At 42.4% G+C, this 19919-nt stretch overlaps 1 pseudogene; it reads left to right on the forward strand.

The window, feature by feature from the left end:
- Nucleotides 1-19711, forward strand: LOC123081968 (uncharacterized; annotated as a pseudogene).
- The last annotated feature ends 208 nt before the right edge of the window (nt 19712-19919 follow it).

The following is a 19919-nucleotide window of genomic DNA, read 5'->3' on the forward strand; positions in this document are numbered from 1 at the left end:
ATGGCGGCGATGCATGGCGAGGCAGGAGCTACAGTGGCGGGCGTGCGGAGGGCTACTGTAGGAGGCATGTGTAGATGCACAGGGAGGTGGCTGGGCGTGCGTTGTGGCCAAGCCTCACTGTACATGCTTCACATGGCTACGACCATGGCTGCTGACCGGAATGGAGACGACATGCATGGATGCGTGCAGCGCGGAGTGAGGGTGGAGGCTGTGTGTGTGGGATCAGCGAGCAGAAGCAGATACACGAGCACGAGCTCAAACTCGAGATCGCCCATGGCGGACGAACTCAGGGCGTGAGGATTCGCGACTACAACGATGGAATCAAAGTGGAAGAGGGGCTAGGAGGAGGGGCTGGGAGGAGCGGCTGCTCACCAGGGGCTCGAGGGATACGACGAGGAGACAGGGAGATGAAGGAAAGGGCGACGACGAGCTGTTGGTCGGGGCGACGTCCTCGGGTCCGAGAAGCAGAGGAAGCAGGGGAAGAAGGCGTCGATGAACTTGGCGTCTCCATCCTTGGATCGCAGAGGGAACGGGGTCGTGGAGGTGTCGTGGTGCACGTAGAGGAAGAAGGGGCCGGTGTTGGAGCTCCTACACCGGAGGAGAGCTCCGGCTCGCCTCGACCATGGCGATCGGAAGCGAGGCAACAGGGCGCTTGGGTGCCCTTACCTGCGTGGCAGTGGCGGAGAAGAGGGAGAGGAGGAAGAGGAAACCCTAGGGGTCGCTGCGGAGGCTGCTTTATAGGGGCGCGGGCACAGCTGGCTCAGCCACGGTGGCCATGGCGTGCGTGTAAAGGAGAGGGGAGAGGTAGGAGAAAGGTGAGTGAATGCTACAGATCAATGACTGACGTGTGGGTCCAGATACGACACATGGGACGGGTGAGAGAGAGGGGTATGAGGGTTTCTGGTGGAAAAAGCATCTGGAGGGCTAGGTGGGCTGCTGCACGTGCGCTGATACTGGGCCGCTGTCGAGCTACTCTCTGTTGCTACTCTTTCTTTCTTTTCTATTTCTCCAACGAGAAATGAAAGAGAAAAATGCATAGAGGGATAGGTCAGTGGTGTGTGAGATATGAAAATATCCTCATGACCCTAGTGTTTTACAGAATTGGATAAAATTGAGATGGGCATTTTTAGAGGCAGAAAAATAAATCAAGTTTGAATTAAATTCAAACTTGCTCCATTTTTGAACCCAACCAAAACAACTCCAAAAAGGATGATATTTTACAAAGAGGTATAAGGCATGGAGTAAGATTATTAGGAAATAAATGAACATTAATGAAGGAGGGAATAATGTCACTTGCAAAAACATGAAAGAACGAAGGGAGAGGTGATGATACATGGGCATGGCTTGAGAGAGACATAGCAAGGACAGATGCACACACAACATAAAGGACACACATAGCATGAGGATGAGTGCTATGCACATCATGCTCACGGCAACAACATGAATGGCCAAAAGCAACATGACAAGAGATAGGCATGGCAATGCAACATCCCCAATGATGATCATGATGCAAGAAGAGAAAATATGGCAAGGCACTCAACATGGTCATGGCAACACCATAGGGAAAAGAAATATGGAAAACAATTATGTTAATGCAACAAACATAATAAACACACGACATAAACTAAAATAAAAAGGGGGCAACTGGAGTGTCGGTCTCGGGGAGTTACAATTTTTGAAAGTAATAAGAGGCAACCGATATCGTTTCGTCCCCAGAGGTGCACGTTCCCTACCGAAACCATCTAGCTTATTGTGAGAAGCTTATACCCAAACCTTCCCCAAATGGGACAAAAAAATTTACCACGGCATGTTGATGCCGCTCCATGATAGCATACCAAGTTTCATGAATTTCAGTCAAGTTTAGGATTTATTGGAATGTAAAAACCAGGTATCTCACTGTTTGCAGTCGAGTGACGGTGGTAGGGTGTTTGGCATTCATCCCCATTTCTTGCATGGGATGTAAGCATGCAACCAAGGACACAAATTTGATTTTTCAACCAATTTATATGCACTGGAGCATGTGCATGTAGTTAAAATTTGAATTGTGCACGTAAAATGCCTAGAAACCCTAGTTAATGTATAAAAATGTCTGAACGAACCCCAAAAAATTCCAAAATTTAACACAACAATCATGTTGTTCTATGTTGACACTAGGAAGATTTTAAATGCAATAAGAGGCAACCGATATCGTTTGTCCCCAAAGGTGGCACATTCCCTACCGAAACCATCACGCTTGTTGTGAGAAGCTTTGGTTTGTGAGAAGCTTATACCCAAACCTGCCCCAAATGGGACAAAAAATTTACCATGCCATCTTGATGCCAATCCAAGATAGCATGCCAAGTTTCATGAATTTCTGACGATTTTTGGATTTATTAGAATTTAAAAACCAGGTACCTCAGTGTTTGCGGCCGAGTAACGGTGGCAGGGTGTTTGACATTCATTCCCAATTCTTGCATGAGACCTAAGCATGCAACCAAGGACACAGATTTGATTTTTCAACCAATTTATATGCACTAGAGCATGTGCATGTAGTTCAAATTTGAATTATGCACATAAAATGCCTCGAAAACCCAGTTAATGTATAAAAATGTCCAAACGAACCCCAAAAAATTCCAAAATTTAACACAACACTCCTGTTGTTCTATGTTGACACTAGAAAATTTCTGAAAGCTATAAGAGGCAATCGATATCGTTTCGTCCCCAAAGGTGGCACATTCCCTACCGAAACCATCACGCTTGTTGTGAGAAGCTCTGGTTTGTGAGAAGCTTATACCTAAGCCTGCTCCAAATGGGACAAAAATTTTACCATGGCATGTCGATGCCGCTCCATGATAGCATGCCAAGTTTCATGAATTTTATAGGAGTTTTGGATTTACTAGAATTTAAGAAACATGTATCTCGACGTTTGCGGCCGAGTGATGGTTGCAGGGTGTTTGACATTCATTCCCATTTATTGCATGGGACCTAAGCATGCATCCAAGGACAAATATTTGATTTTTCAACCAATTTATATGCACTGGAGCATCTGCATGTAGTTCAAATTTGAATTATGCACATAAAATGCCTAGGAACCCCAATTAATGTATAAAAATGTTCAAACAAACACCGAAAAATTCCAAAACACAACACTCAGGTTATTCTATGTTGACACTAGAAATCTTTTGAAAGCAATAAGAGGCAATGAATATCGTTTCATCCATAAAGGTGGCACGTTCCCCACTGAAAGCATCACGCTTGTTGTGAGAAGCTCTGGTTTGTGACAAGCTTATACCCAAACCTGTCCCAACTGGGACAAAAAATTTACCACGGCATGCTGATGCCGCTCCATGATAGCATGCGAAGTTTCATGAATTTCAGACGAGTTTTGGATTCACTAGAATTTAAAAACAAGGTATCTCAATATTTGCGGCCGAGTTACGGTGGCAGGGTGTTTGATATTCATTCCCATCTATCGCATGAGACCTAAGCATGCATCCAAGGACACCGATTTGATTTTTCAACCAATCTATATACACTAGAGCATGTGCATGTAGTTCAAATTTGAGTTATGCACATAAAATGCCTAGAAAACCTAGTTAATGTATAAAAATGTCCAAACAAACCCTGAAAAATTCCAAAATTTAACACAACACTCCTGTTGTTCTATGTTGACACTAGAAATTTTTTGAAAGCAATAAGAGGCAACATATATCGTTTCGTCCCCAAAGTTAGCACGTTCCCTACGAAAACCATCACGCTTGTTGTGAGAAGCTCTGGTTTGTGAGAAACTTATACACAAACCTGCCTCAAATGGGACACAAAATTTACCACGGCAAGTTGATGCTGCTCCATGATAGCATGCCATGTTTCATGAATTTCAGACGAGTTTTGGATTTACTAGAATTTTAAAACCAGGTATCTCAATGTTTGCGGCCGAGTGACGGTGGCAGCGTGTTTGACATTCATCCCTATTTCTTCCATGGGACCTAAGCATGCAACCAAGGACACATATTTGATTTTCCATCCAATTTATATGTACTAGAGCATGTGCATGTAGTTCAAATTTGAATTATGCACATAAATGCATAGAAAACCCAGTTAATGTATAAAAATGTCCGAACGAACCCCGAAAAATACCAAAATTTAACACAACACTCATGTTGTTCTATGTTCACACTAGAAAAATTTTAAATGCAATAAGAGGCAACCGATATTGTTTCGTCCCCAAAGGTGGCACGTTCCCTGCCGAAACCATCAGGCTTGTTGTGAGAAGCTTATAACCTAACCTGCCCCAAATAGGACAAAAAAATTACCACGACATGTTGATGCCGCTCCATGATAGTATGCCAAGTTTCATGAATTTCAAACGAGTTTTGGATTTACTAGAATTTAAAAACCAGGTATCTCAAAGTTTGTGGTCGAGTGACGGTGGCAGGGTGTTTGACATTCATTCCCATTTCTTGCATGAGACCTAAGCATGCAACCAAGGACACATATATGATTTTTCAACCAATTTATATGCACTGGAGCATGTGCATGTAGTTCAAATTTGAATTATGCACATAAAATGCCTAGAAAACCCAATTAATTTATAAAAATGTCCAAACGAACCCCGAAAAATTCCAAAATTTAACACAACACTCCTGTTTGACACTAGAAATTTTTTGAAAGCAATAAGAGGCGATCGATATTGTTTCGTCCCCAAAGGTGGCACGTTCCCTACCGAAACCATAACACTTGTTGTGAGAAGCTCTGGTTTGTGAGAAGCTTATACCTAAACCTACTCCAAATGGGACAAAAAATTTACCATGGCATGTCGATGCCGCTCCATGATAGCATGCCAAGTTTCATGAATTTCAGAGGAGTTTTGGATTTACTGGAAATTAAAAAACAGGTATCTCGATGTTTGCGGCCGAGTGATGGTTGCAGGGTGTTTGACATTAATTCCCATTTCTTGCATGGGACCTAAGCATGCATCCAAGGAAAAATATTTGATTTTTCAACCAATTTATATGCACTGGAGCATCTGCACGTAGTTCAAATTTGAATTATGCAGATAAAATTCCTAGGAACCCCAGTTAATGTATAAAAATGTCCAAACGAACACCAAAAAATTCCAAAACATAACACTCATGTTATTATATGTTGAAACTATAATTTTTTTGAAAGCAATAAGAGGCAACGAATATCGTTTCATCCATAAAGGTGACACGTTCCCTACTGAAAGCATCACGCTTGTTGTGAGAAGCTCTGGTTTGTGACAAGCTTATACCCAAACTTGCCCCAACTGGGACAAAAAATTTACCACGGCATGTTGATGCCGCTCCATGATAGCATGCGAAGTTTCATGAATTTCAGACGAGTTTTGGATTTACTAGGATTTAAAAACCAGGTATCTCAATGTTTGCGACCGAGTTACGGTGGCAGGGTGTTTGAAATTCATTCCCATTTATCGCATGAGACCTAAACATGCATCCAAGGACACTGATTTGATTTATCAACCAATCTATATGCACTGGAGCATGTGCATGTAGTTCAAATCTGAATTATGCACATAAAATGCCTAGAAAACTGAGTTAATGTATAAAAATGTCCAAACCCCGAAAAATTCCAAAATTTAACACAACACTCCTGTTGTTCTATGTTGACACTAGAAAATTTTTGAAAGCAATAAGAGGCAACAAATATCGTTTCGTCCCCAAAGGTGGCACGTTCCCTACTGAAACCATCACGGTTGTTGTGAGAAGCTCTGGTTTGTGAGAAGCTTATACCCGAACCTGCCACAAATGGGACAAAAAATTTACCACGGCATGTTGATGCCGCTCCATGATAGCATGCAAAGTTTCATGAATTTCAGACAAGTTTTGGATTTACTAGAATGTAAAACCCAGGTATCTCAATGTTTGCGGCCGAGTGACAGTGGCAAGGTGTTTGACATTCATCCCCATTTCTTGCATGGGACACAAGCGTGCAATCAAGGACACATATTTCATTTTTCAACCAATTTATATGCACTGGAGCGTGTGCATGTAGTTCAAATTTGGATTATGCAAATAAAATGCCTATAAAACCCAGTTAATGTATAAAAATGTCCGAATGAACCCTAAAAATTCCAATATTAGACACAACACTCCTGTTCTTCTATGTTGACACTAGAAAAAATTTAAATGCAATAAGAGGCAACATATATCGTTTCGTCCCCAAAGTTGGCACGTTCCCTACCAAAACCATCAAGCTTGTTGTGAGAAGCTCTCGTTTGTGAGAAACTTATACACAAACATGCCCCAAATGGGACACAAAATTTACCACGGCAAGTTGATGCTGCTCCATGATAGCATGCCAAGTTTCATGAATTTCAGACGAGTTTTGGATTTACTAGAATTTAAAAATCAGGTATCTCAATGTTTGCTGCCGAGTGACGGTGGCAGCGTGATTGACATTCATCCCTATTTCTTCCATGGGACCTAAGCAAGCAACCAAGGACACTGATTTGATTTTCCATCCTATTTATATGCACTAGAGCATGTGCATGTAGTTCAAATTTGAATTATGCACATAAAATGCCTAGAAAACCCAGTTAATGTATAAAAATGTCCGAACGAACCCCCAAAAATACTAAAATTTAACACAACACTCCTGTTGTTCTATGTTGACACTATAAAAATTTTAAATGCAATAAGAGGCAACCGATATTGTTTCGTTCCCAAAGGTGGCACGTTCCCTACCGAAACCATCAGGCTTGTTGTATGAAGCTCTGGTTTGTGAGAAGCTTATACCCAAACCTGCCCCAAATGGGACAAAAAATTTACCATGCCATGTTGATGCCGCTCCATGATAGCATGCCAAGCTTCATGAATTTCTGACGAGTTTTGGATTTACTAGAATTTTAAAACTAGGTATCTCAATGTTTGCGGCCGAGTGACGGTGGCAGGGTGTTTGACATTCATTCCCAATTCTTGCATGAGACCTAAGCATGCAATCAAGGACACATATTTGATTTTTCAACCAATTTATATGCACTGGAGCATGTGCATGTAGTTCAAATTTGAATTATGCACATAAAATGCCTAGAAAACCCAGTTAAGTATAAAATTTTCCAAACGAACCCCGAAAAAGTCCAAAATTTAACACAACACTCCTGTTGTTCTATGTTGACACTAGAATATTTTTGTCACGCCCAATATGCGACCCTATCCTAAAGGAACTCAAAGGTCCCACCAAGGATAGAAGCGCATATTGGAGCGCTTTTGCAAGGTGGATATCATTACATCGTACCATTACATAATAGTTGGGGATACATACAAGAGGTAAACAATGCCACATGAATACATCAACATCATAGATAAGAGCAACATCCGACTACGGATGAAACACAAACAGAAACTCAAAGAACATCCACACTGCTAGCACAGGCTGCCGACCAAGAACCTAAACTTAAGCGTGCGCACGGGGACTCGCCGGCGTATTGAGCCAGCAGCGGTCCTTGCTGTGGTTGCAGAGGACCGGCGGGGGTGCGGAAAACGTGCTAGGGTGCGTGTGGAGGAGCAACGACGCGAGGATGTGGGTGTGGGTGCGGAAGGCAGGGACGAGTAGCTGCCGCTCGCCGGTGTCGTGTGCATGCAGATGTAGAGAAAAGAAGAGGAGGTAGCGTTGGGGACATCGGATAGCGGAGGAGCTCGTCGGAGCTGTTCCGGCAACCAAAACACGCGATGGAGGGCTCGGATGGAAGTTACGCAATGGGGCGAACCCATACATACCAAGCATGCAACGAGAAGTGAACGGATTCCTCACCGACGACAGGGTTCCGCGGTTGGGCGCGTGAGCTTGATGCTCGTGGGTATGGCGGCGATGCATGGCGAGGCAGGAGCTACAGTGGCAGGCGTGCGGAGGGCCACGGTAGGAGGCATGTGTGGATGCATAGGGGGTGGCTGGGCATGCGTTGTGGCCAATCCTCACTGGACATGGTTCACATGGCTACGGCCATGGCTTCTGACCGGAATGGAGACGACATGCATGGATGCGTGCAGCGCGGAGTGAGGGTGGAGGCTGTGTGTGTGGGATCAGCGAGCAGAAGCAGAGACACGAGCACGAGCTCAAACTCGAGATCGCCCATGGCGGACGAACTCAGGGCGCGAGGATCGCTGACTACAACGATGGAATCAAAGTGGAAGAGGGGCTGGGAGGAGGGGCTGGGAGGAGTGGCTGCTCACCAGGGGCTCAAGGGATACGATGAGGAGACCGGGAGATGAAGGAAAGGTCGACGACGAGCTGCTGATCAGGGCGACGTCCTCGGGTCCAAGAATCAGAGGAAGCAGGGGAAGAAGGCGCCGATGAACTTGGCATCTCCGGCCTTGGATCGCAGAGGGAACGGGGTCGTGGAGGTGTCGTGGTGAGCGTAGAGGAAGAAGGGGCCGATGTTGGAGCTCCTACGCCGGAGGAGAGCTCCGGCTCGCCTCGGCCATGGCGATCGGAAGCGAGGCAACAGGGCGCTTGGGTGCCCTTACCTGCGTGGCGGCGGTGGAGAAGAGGGAGAGGAGGAAGGGGAAACCCTAGGGGTCGCTGCGGGGGCTGCTTTATAGGGGCGCGCGCACGGCTGGCTTGGCCACGGTGGCCATGGCATGCGTGTAAAGGAGAGGGGAGAGGTAGGAGAAAGGTGAGTGAGTGCTACAGATCAGTGACTGACGTGTGGGTCCAGATACGACACGTGGGACGGGTGAGAGAGAAGGGTATGAGGGTTCTTGTGGAAAAAGGATCTGGAGGGCTAGGTGGGCTGCTGCAGGTGCGCTGATACTGGGCCGCTGTCGGGCTGCTCTCTGTTGCTGCTCTTTCTTTCTTTTCTATTTCTTCAACGAGAAATGAAAGAGAAAAATGCATAGAGGGATAGGTTGGTGGTGTGTGAGATATGAAAATATCCTCATGAACCTAGTGTTTTACAAAATTGGATAAAATTGAGATGGGCATTTTTAGAGGCAGAAAAATAAATCAAGTTTGAATTAAATTCAAACTTGCTCCATTTTTGAACCCAACCAAAACAACTCCAAAAAGGATGATATTTTACAGAGAGGTATAAGCCATGGAGTAAGATTATTAGGAAATAAATGAACATTAATAAAGGAGGGAATAATGTCACTTGCAAAAACATGAAAGAACGAAGGGAGAGGTGATGATACATGGGCATGGCTTGAGAGAGACATAGCAAGGACAGATGCACACACAACATAAAGGACACACATAGCATGAGGATGAGTGAAATGCACATGATGCTCATGGCAACAACATGAATGGCACAAAGCAATATGACAAGAGATAAGCATGACAATGCAACATCCCCAATGATGATCATGATGCAAGAAGAGAAAATATGGCAAGGCACTCAACATGGTCATGGCAACACCATAGGGGAAAAGAAATATGCAAAACAATTATGTTAATGCAACAAACATAATAAACACACGACATAAACTAAAATAAAAAGGGGGCATCTGGAGCATCGGTCACGGGGAGTTACAATTTTTGAAAGTAATAAGAGGCAACCGATATCGTTTCGTCCCCAAAGGTGCATGTTCCCTACCGAAACCATCAAGCTTCTTGTGAGAAGCTTATACCCAAACCTACCCCAAATGGGACAAAAAATTTACCACGGCATGTTGATGCCGCTCCATGATAGCATGCCAAGTTTCATGAATTTCAGTCAAGTTTAGGATTTACTGGAATGTAAAAACCATGTATCTCACCGTTTGCGGTCGAGTGACGGTGGCAGGGTTTTGGCATTCATCCCCATTTCCTGCATGGGACGTAAGCATGCAACCAAGGACACAAATTTGATTTTTCAACCAATTTATATGCACTGGAGCATGTGCATGTAGTTCAAATTTGAATTGTGCACGTAAAATGCCTAGAAAACCAAGTTAATGTATAAAAATGTCCGAACGAACCCCAAAAAATTCCAAAATTTAACACAACACTCTTGTTGTTCTATGTAGACACTAGGAAATTTTAAATGCAATAAGAGGCAACCGATATTGTTTGTCTCCAAAGGTGGCACGTTCCCTACCGAAACCATCACGCTTGTTGTGAGAAGCTTATACCCTAACCTGCCCAAATAGGACAAAAAATTTACCATGGCATGTTGATGCCGCTCCATGATAGCATGCCAAGTTTCATAAATTTCAAACGTGTTTTGGATTTACTAGAATGTAAAAACCAGGTATCTCAATGTTTGCGGCCGAGTGACGGTGGCAGGGTGTTTGACATTCATCCCCATTTCATGCATGGGACCTAAGCATGCAACCAAGGAAACAAATTTGATTTTTCAACCAATTTATATGCACTGGAGCATGTGCATGTAGTTCAAATTTGAATTACGCACATAAAACGCCTAGGAAACCCAGTTAATGTATAAAAATGTCAGAACGAACCATGAAAAATTCCAAAATTTAACACAACACTCTTGTTGTTCTATGTTGACACTAGAAAAAATTTAAATGCAATATGAGGCAACCGATATTGTTTCGTCCCCAAAGGTGGCACGTTCCCTACCGAAACCATCACGCTTGTTGTGGGAAGCTCTAGTTTGTGAGAAGCTTATACCCAAACCTACCCCAAGTGGGACAAAAAATTTACCATGCCATGTTGATGCCGCTCCATGATAGCATGCTAAGTTTCATGAGTTTTTGACGAGTTTTGGATTTACTAGAATTTAAAAACCAGGTATCTCAATGTTTGTGGCCGAGTGACGGTGGGAGGGTGTTTGACATTCATTACCAATTCTTGCATGAGACCTAAGCATGCAGCCAAGGACAAAGATTTGATTTTTCTACCAATTTATATGCACCGGAGCATGTGCATGTAGTTCAAATATTAATTATGCACATAAAATGCCTAGAAAACCCAGTTAATGTATAAAAATGTCCGAATAAAGCCCGAAAAATTCCAAAGTTTAACATAGCACTCGTGTTGTTCTATGTTGACACTAGAATTTTTTTGAAAGCAATAAGAGGCAACCCATATCGTTTCGTCCCCAAAGGTGGCACGTTCCCTACCGAAACCATCACGCTTGTTGTGAGAAGCTCTGGTTTGTGAGAAGCTTATACCCAAACTTGCCCCAAATGGGACAAAAAATTTACCACAGCATGTTGATGCCGCTCCATGATAGCATGCCAAGTTTCATGAATTTCAGACGAGTTCTGGATTTACTAGAAGGTAAAAACTAGGTACCTCAATGTTTGCGGCCGAGTGACGGTGGCAGGGTGTTTGGCATTCATCCCCATTTCTTTCATGGGACCTAAGTATGATACCAAGGTCACAAATTTGATTTTTCAACCAATTTATGTGCACTGGAGCATGTGCATGTAGTTCAAATTTGAATTATGCACATAAAATGCCTAGAAAACCCAGTTAATGTATAAAAATGTCCAAACGAACCCCGAAAATTCCAAAATTTAACACAACACTCCTGTTGTTCTTCGTTGACACTTGAAAAAATTTAAATGCAATAAGAGGCAATAGATATCGTTTCGTCCCCAAAGGTGGCACGTTCCCTACCGAAACCATCATGCTTGTTGTGAGAAGCTCTAGTTTGTGAGAAGCTTATACCCAAACCTACCCCTAATGGGACAAAAAATTTACCATGCCATGTTGATGCCGCTCTATGGGAGCATGCCAAGTATCATGAATTTCTGACGAGTTTTGGATTTACTAGAATTTAAAAACCAGGTATCTCAATGCTTGCAGCAGAGTGACAGTGGCAGGGGTTTTGACATTCATTCCCATTTCTTGCATGGGACCTAAGCATGCAACCAAGGACACATATTTGATTTTCCAACCATTTTCATGCATTGGAACATGTGCATGTAGTTAAAATTTCAATTGTGCACATGAAATGCCTAGAAACCCCTGCTAATGTATAAAAATGTCCAACCAAACCCCGAAAAATTCGAAAATTTAACACAACACTCCTGTTGTTCTATGTTGACACTAGATTTTTTTTAAAGAAATAAGAGGCAATGGATATCGTTTCGTCCCCAAAGGTGGCACGTTCCCTACCGAAACCATCACGCTTGTTGTGAGAAGCACTTGTTTGTGAGAAGCTTATACCCAAGCCAGCCCCAAATGGGACAAAAAAATTACCACGGCATGATGATACCGCTCCATGATAGCATCGAAGTTTCATGAATTTCAGACGAGTTTTGGATTTACCAGAATTGATAAACCAGGTATCTCAATGTTTGCGGCCGAATGACGGTGGCAGGGTTTTTGACATTCATTCCCATTTCTTGCATGGGACCTAAGCATCCAACCAAAGTCACAAATTTGATCTTTCAACCAATTTATATGCACTGGAGCATGTGCATGTTGTTCAAATTTGAATTATGCACATAAAATGCCTAGAAAACCCAGTTAATGTATAAAAATGTCCAAATAAACCCGAAAAATTCCAAAATTTAACAGAACACTCTTGTTGTTCTATGTTGACACTAGGAAATTTTAAATGCAATAAGAGGCAATCGATATCGTTTGTCCCCAAAGGTGGCACTTTCCCTACCGAAAGCATCACGCTTGTTGTGGGAAGCTTATACACTAACCTGCCCCAAATAGGACACAAAATTTACCACGGCATGTTGATGCCGCTCCATGACAGCATGCCAAGTTTCATAAATTTCAAACGTGTTTTGGATTTACTAGAATGTAAAAACCAGGTATCTCAATGTTTGCGGCCGAGTGACGGTGGCAGGGTGTTTGACATTAATCCCCATTTCTTGCATGGGACCTAAGCATGCAACCAGGGACACAAATTTGATTTTTCAACCAATTTATATGCACTGGAGCATGTGCATGTAGTTCAAATTTGAATTACGCACATAAAACGCCTAGGAAACCCAGTTAATGTATAAAAATGTCTGAACGAACCACGAAAAATTCCAAAATTTAACACAACACTCTTGTTGTTCTATGTTGACACTAGAAAAAATTTAAATGGAATATGAGGCAACTGATATCGTTTCGTCCCCAAAGGTGGCACGTTCCCTACCGAAACCATCACGCTTGTTGTGGGAAGCTCTAGTTTGTGAGAAGCTTATACCCAAACCTGCCCCAAATGGGACAAAAAATTTACCGTGCCATGTTGATGCTGCTCCATGATAGCATGCTAAGTTTCATCAGTTTTTGACGAGTTTTGGATTTACTAGAATTTAAAAACCAGGTATCTCAATGTTTGTGGCCGAGTGACGGTGGGAGGGTGTTTGACATTCATTACCAATTCTTGCATGAGACCTAAGCATGCAGCCAAGGACAGAGATTTGATTTTTCTACCAATTTATATGCACCGGAGCATGTGCATGTAGTTCAAATATTAATTATGCACATAAAATGCCTAGAAAACCCAGTTAATGTATAAAATTGTCCGAATAAAGCCCAAAAAATTCCAAAGTTTAACATAGCACTCGTGTTGTTCTATGTTGACACTAGAAATTTTTTGAAAGCAATAAGAGGCAAACCATATCGTTTCGTCCCCAAAGGTGGCACGTTCCCTACCGAAACCATCACGCTTGTTGTGAGAAGCTCTGGTTTGTGAGAAGCTTATACCCAAACTTGCCCCAAATGGGACAAAAAATTTACCACATCATCACTACAAGAAATATGTCAACTTATGACCTTCTGTCAGTGACCCTGGAAGAATTAGTCATAGATTTATGACCATTTATGACCAATTGGTCAAAAGCTGTTCGAGGGGCTCCAAACCCTAAACCATTGCGACCATTTTGGTCAGAAAGGTCATAATTTCCTTACATGAAATGGTCATAAAGCTAACAGCGCTAGTCCGCTGCCTTATTTCTAGTTGTTAACGACCAATATAGATGGTCATAGCCTTGTAAATTGTGGTGGGTTGCTATGACTAGGCGCCACCTCATCAGTTTTGCCTATGTGTCATGTCCATGTGGCAGTTTTTGCCCTAGGTTGTGAAGCAACCTATATTTCTGTCATCCCCAAAATTCCCAAAAAATCTCATAAATTTTTTGGGTCATATCTTCGTCAAATATGTAAAAACCTTCCTTGCCTAGTTCAAAAATAATTCAAAAATATTCATTTTCCTATTTTGGTCAGAGTAACAGTTTGTGAAGGAAGTACCACTTTGGCATGTCCAAATAGTATCCATTTTCTACAGTGCTTTCCTATGCCCAAATAACCATCCTCCACCAAATGCCAGCTCAATCCATTCATTATTTTGAGCCGAGCTTCAACATTCGTATTTATGTGCAGTGTGGTGGTTTGCAAAGCAAGTACCACCTAGGCTCCTCCTTTTGAGCTGAAAATTTGTGAAAACGGTCTTCTTAGTAACTGATCATCCTCAGCCAAAACTCACGCCCATTAGCCATGTACATTTCCCATACCGCTAATCAAACACTTGGCTGCTAATTCATGTTTGAGCATCGATTGGTCTCCTCGTGAGAATCTTAAGTTGTAATTTTCTTCCTAGCACCAACCTGGGGAGTGACCAACCCACTAGACATGCCTAGGCCGCCCAGAACACATGGCAACGCCACGGTCACGCGGTGACCACGCGGCGGGCATGCGAGTTTACGCGCTCTAGAGTTGGGGCCCTCGGCCACCGCCCAAACCTCGACGTATCGCCATCAAACCATGTATTTATGATTAAATAGGTCCTTATGTAACTAGAAATGATTTTTGGAAAAAACAAATAGCAAACTATGAGGCAGCTGCAGTTCAAATTTGACCCGCTTCCAACTGAATCGGCAGAAATTTGTCTTTTTCACGAGAGGTGGATCAAATCTTTTTACACCAGACTATTTTGTCAATTGTGCATTAAATATGGCCTAGTATTTTATAAAAATGACTTGGTCCAATTTTGCAACAATTATTTGGTAGTTCCTTCACAAAAAAACCTCCTTTCGGGCACTCGAAAAATGGAAAGTGGTTTTTTCGTCCAACGAAAATGAAAACTTCCTTAGGCAACATTGTTTTCCATTCCAATATGCACCCTTGTGCACAATATGAGATCATTTGAACAAACTATGCCATGAATGTGGCCATAAGATTGATCATTTGGCTTGGAAGCCATGAATCTTCACACTTGATAGCTCATTTCTGAGAACACTTTTTTAAAATAATTACCGTATTACAAGTTTATTATTTTTCCTGGAAACTTGGTCACATATAATGACACAATGCGAAGGTTTTCCAATTTTTTGATTTTTTTTGAATTTTTTATGCCCGTTTCAAAATGTGGTCAAAACGGCGGGAATGACCGTTCCTAGCTAGTGGTTGAATCTTGGAATTTTTTTGGTGTTTCTATGATTAAATAGATACTTATGTACCTAGAAATGATTTTTGGAAAAAATAAAGAGCAAACTATGAGGCAGCTGCAGTTCAAATTTGACCCGTTTCCAGCTGAATCGACGACAATTTGTCTTTTTCATCAGAGGTGGATCAAAACTTTTTGCACCCAACCATTTTGTCAATTGTGCATTATATATGGCCTAGTATTTTATAAAATTGATTTGGTCCATTTGTGCAACAATTATTTGGTAGTTCCTTCACAAAAAAACCTCATTTCGAGCACTCGGAAAATGAAAAATTTATTTTCCGTGCAAAGAAAATGAAAACTTCCTTAGGCAACATTGTTTGGAATTCCAAGATGCACCCTTGTGCACAATATTAGATCATTTGAACAAACTATGCCATGAATGTGGCCATAAGATTGATCATTTGGCTTGAAAGCCATGAATCTTCACACTTGATAGCTCATTTTTGAGAACACTTTTTTAAAATAATTACCGTATTACAAGTTTATTATTTTTCCTGGAAACTTGGTCACATATAATGACACAATGCGAAGGTTTTCCAATTTTTTGTTTTTTTTTTGAATTTTTTATGCCCGTTTCATAATGCGGTCAAAACGGCAGGAATGACCGTTCCTAGCTAGTGGTTGAATCTTGGAATTTTTTGGTGTTTCTCTGATGAAATAGGTCCTTATGTACCTAGAAATGATTTTTGGAAAAAATAAAGTGCAAACTATGAGGCAGCTGCAGTTCAAATTTGACCCGCTTCTAGCTGAATCGGCGGAAATTTGTCTTTTTCACGAGAGGTGGATCAAATTTTTTTACACCAAACCATTTTGTCAATTGTGCATTAAATATGGCCTAGTATTTTATAAAAATGATTTGGTCCAATTTTGCAACAATTATTTGGTAGTTCCTTCACAAAAAAACCTCCTTTCGGGCACTCGAAAAATGGAAAATGGTTTTTTCGTCCAACAAAAATGAAAACTTCCTTAGGCAACATTGTTTGCCATTCCAATATGCACCCTTGTGCACAATATGAGATCATTTGAACAAACTATGCCATGAATGTGGCCATAAGATTGATCATTTGGCTTGAAAGCCATGAATCTTCACACTTGATAGCTCATTTCTGAGAACACTTTTTTAAAATAATTGTCGTATTACAAGTTTGTTATTTTTCCTGGGAACTTGGCCACATATAATGACACAATGCAAAGTTTTCCCATTTTTTTGATTTTTTTTGAATTTTTTATGCCCGTTTCAAAATGCGGTCAAAACGGCGGGAATGACCGTTCCTAGCTAGTGGTTGAATCTTGGAATTTTTTTGGTGTTTCTTTGATTAAATAGATAATTATGTACCTAGAAATGATTTTTGGAAAAAATAAATAGCAAAGTATGAGGCAGCTGCAGTTCAAATTTGACCCGCTTCCAACTGAATCGGCGAAAATTTGTCTTTCTCACGAGAGGTGGATCAAAACTTTTTACACCCAACCATTTGGCCAATTGTGCATTAAATATGGCCTAGTATTTTAGAAAAATGATTTGGTTCAATTTTGCAACAATTATTTGGGAGGTCCTTCACAAAAAAACCTCTTTTCGGGCACTCAAAAAATGAAAAATGAATTTTTCGTGCAAAGAAAATGAAAACTTCCTTAGGTAACATTGTTTGCCATTTCAAGATGCATCATTGTGCATAATATGAGATCATTTAATTGAATTTTTCATGTGAAAAAGTAGATGACAAACAAAAGAATTCCGAGGTAGATGCTTTTTTGAAACATAATTTGTCTTTTTAATAAGAGGTGGATCGAAAGCATTTTACATCTAAAGATTTGGTCAACTGTACATAAAATGCAGTCTTATAGTTTTGGAAAATGGAGTGGTGCTGTAAACATTTTTGGCACTCCAAAAATAGAAAATGACCCCCCCCCCTAAAAACTCATTTCTCATAACAATTTTTAAAAGATATTTGTCTTATTCCAATTACAAGTTTGTTAGTTTTCCTAAAAACTATGTCACATTTGGTGACACAATGAGAATGTTTCTTTTTGTATTTCTCATATCATAAAATTGTTTATATGATTCAAGGCATTTTTTTTGAAAAAATATGGTTTAACACCTTATTTTTAGTCAATTATGACCAATTTAGAAGGTCATAACGTGTACTGGATTCTGATTGGTCCATGGACATGTCACGCGGATCGTGCTCAAACACCGTCGGATGCTCTCGGATCGGACGGCAGCCCTTTCTCCCTCACCCCGCTCCCCCCATTTGTCTCAAAAAAAGAAAAAGAAAAAAGAAAACTCCCTCACCCTCTCACCCCACGAACCCTAGCGCTCCAGATCCACCTCACGCGCTCCCTCTCCCACATCGCCGCCGCCACCCCGCCGATTCAGATCCGACACTGTCGCCCGCGCCCGCGCACCACCACCCGCTCCTCTGCCCGTCCTGGAGGCCTCCGTCGCATGGCCGCCGTGCTCGTCCCGCCCTCGGCACCGCACCTCCACCGCCATCTCTGCTGGATCCTCGCCGATGCCTTCGCCCCTTCCTCGTCCAGCGCGCCTCTGCTCAGGCTCACATCGGGCTCCTCATCGACCTGCTCCTCCCGCCCGCGCTCCTCTCCAACTTCCTCCGCGCCGGCGTCCACCACGCCTCCGCGCAGAGCCTCCTCGACCAGGCCAGGGGCTTCCACTTCCGCTCCTCCCTCATCGACCTCCCCGCCATCTCTGCCGCTCGCTCCCTCCTCATCCTCTGTAAACACCCCGCCCTGTCCCCTTCATGTTAAGCGTGTGTTGTCCATTTCCTGATCTCGAATCGCCATCTAATTTCCTTCCTGGTTACTAATCGATCGCTGTTTTTTTGTGTGTGTAGGCGCGTACACGGCATGCAGGGGCGGCGCGGCCTACCTGTGGGTGGCGGCGGCCTGCAGCATCGGCTTCCTCTTCTACGTCCAAGGCCGTCACGGTCTTTGGCGTGGCCGCCGACGGTGCCGCCGGCCTCGAGCTGCATGGCAAGGGCCAGCTCCTCGCCTTGGCCTACCGGGCCAGCAGCCGGGAGAAGCGCCGGCTGCACGTCGTCTACAGGATAAACATCGAAGTAGTAAGTCCCTGCCCCTCGTTCCCTCCATGCCCATCTTCGTTCGCATTAACCACCATGGCCATGGCCAGTTTTTCAGTAGCAGTCAGTGTCACACACGCCAAACCCAAAATCAATTTCACGTTATAATAGCAGCTAAAATTCAGATTAGACTGCTCCCTGATGCGATGTTGGTACGTGCAGTGCAATAGTTGCATGTGTACCAATCTGGGACAATGATTCTACCCTGTAAAATGATTCAATGCCGCTAGTCTCAGGGGTTTGAATTGGCCTTAGCACGTATGAATGGAAGTGATGCATACATACAGATACAGGTTATAAGTTGTCCTTTACATGTACGGATGTACCTGTTATTTGAATGCAAACAACAGCTATCGGTTTCAAAATGCCATACTTTTAACCGGAATGAATTTCTTCTTTTGCTGCTTCTCTGTCTAATTACTTGCATATGCATTGTTGACCTGTTAAGGAAAATCAGCTCAAGTGGTTTTTTCTCTGAAAACAAGAAAAATGAACATATGTGTTTATTAGTCTGTTTGTAAAAGTTCAATAGGAACAGTTCTGTTGCCTACGACTGTAGTTATAGTCACTTGTTACGCTGATTTCAAGCAGACTGCTTAGTGTTGATTGCTTAGTGTTGACCGTGCCATGCAGAGTTTTGGAAAGGGCTGCTAGTGTTGTAATTGTTTAGCCTGATTTATCGCATCATCTTATCAGGGACATGAGTATTATTTTTTCTTTTAATTGACATTAGATGTATACACCTTTTATGGATATGTTGTTAAGTCTCAAGGCACATTCTTTCCTGTACACAGATGATTTTGTTGTAATTTATTTTATATCTGACACAGAGCTGAGCGACTTGTTTGTTTTACATCTGACGGAGGTGTAAAAGTTTTATGAAAATGGACTACTCATTTGATTAAACATGCAGTGTAGAGCTACTCATTTGATTCATTTGAAAATATGAGTAATTATTTTTTATTAACAGAAACTTCTTATCTCTTTTCTTCTATTTTTCTCTCTTCTCTTCTTCTCTTTGCTGCTGTTAAGTTAGGACTTGTTGATGATGATTGCTGTTGTTAGACATCATCATTGCTTAGTTTAGTGTAGGACTTGCTGCTGCTGCTACAGTCATATTCATACTGTATTTTTCCAAAGTGGTTGATCAAAGAAATGGACTAAATTAAAGCATTCCCAGGAATTGATGTTGTTGTTATTGACCTACTGCTGTTGTCAAACTGCTGTTGTCATTAACCTGATGTTGCTGCTGTTGTAGGAGAAGGAGCACCCCCAGGAGAAGGAGCAAGCCCAAGAGAAAAAGAACGAGTAGGAGAAGAAGGCCCTGGATTGCTGCTGCTGGAGTGTCGAGGATCTGGAATCTGTGACGGCCCTGCTGGAGTGTAGCAAATTAATGGCAATTCATTCATTCTTTGGTGAGTGCACACTACTAGCACATTCTTTGCTGTGATCAAGTGTGACTCGTATCCAATTGTTTGCTCACGTTATTATTTGATTATGCCATGCCGCTTCCATTGTTT

This window comes from Triticum aestivum, chromosome 1B, assembly GCF_018294505.1.
Source record: "Triticum aestivum cultivar Chinese Spring chromosome 1B, IWGSC CS RefSeq v2.1, whole genome shotgun sequence".
NCBI classification, from domain to species: Eukaryota; Viridiplantae; Streptophyta; class Magnoliopsida; order Poales; family Poaceae; genus Triticum; species Triticum aestivum.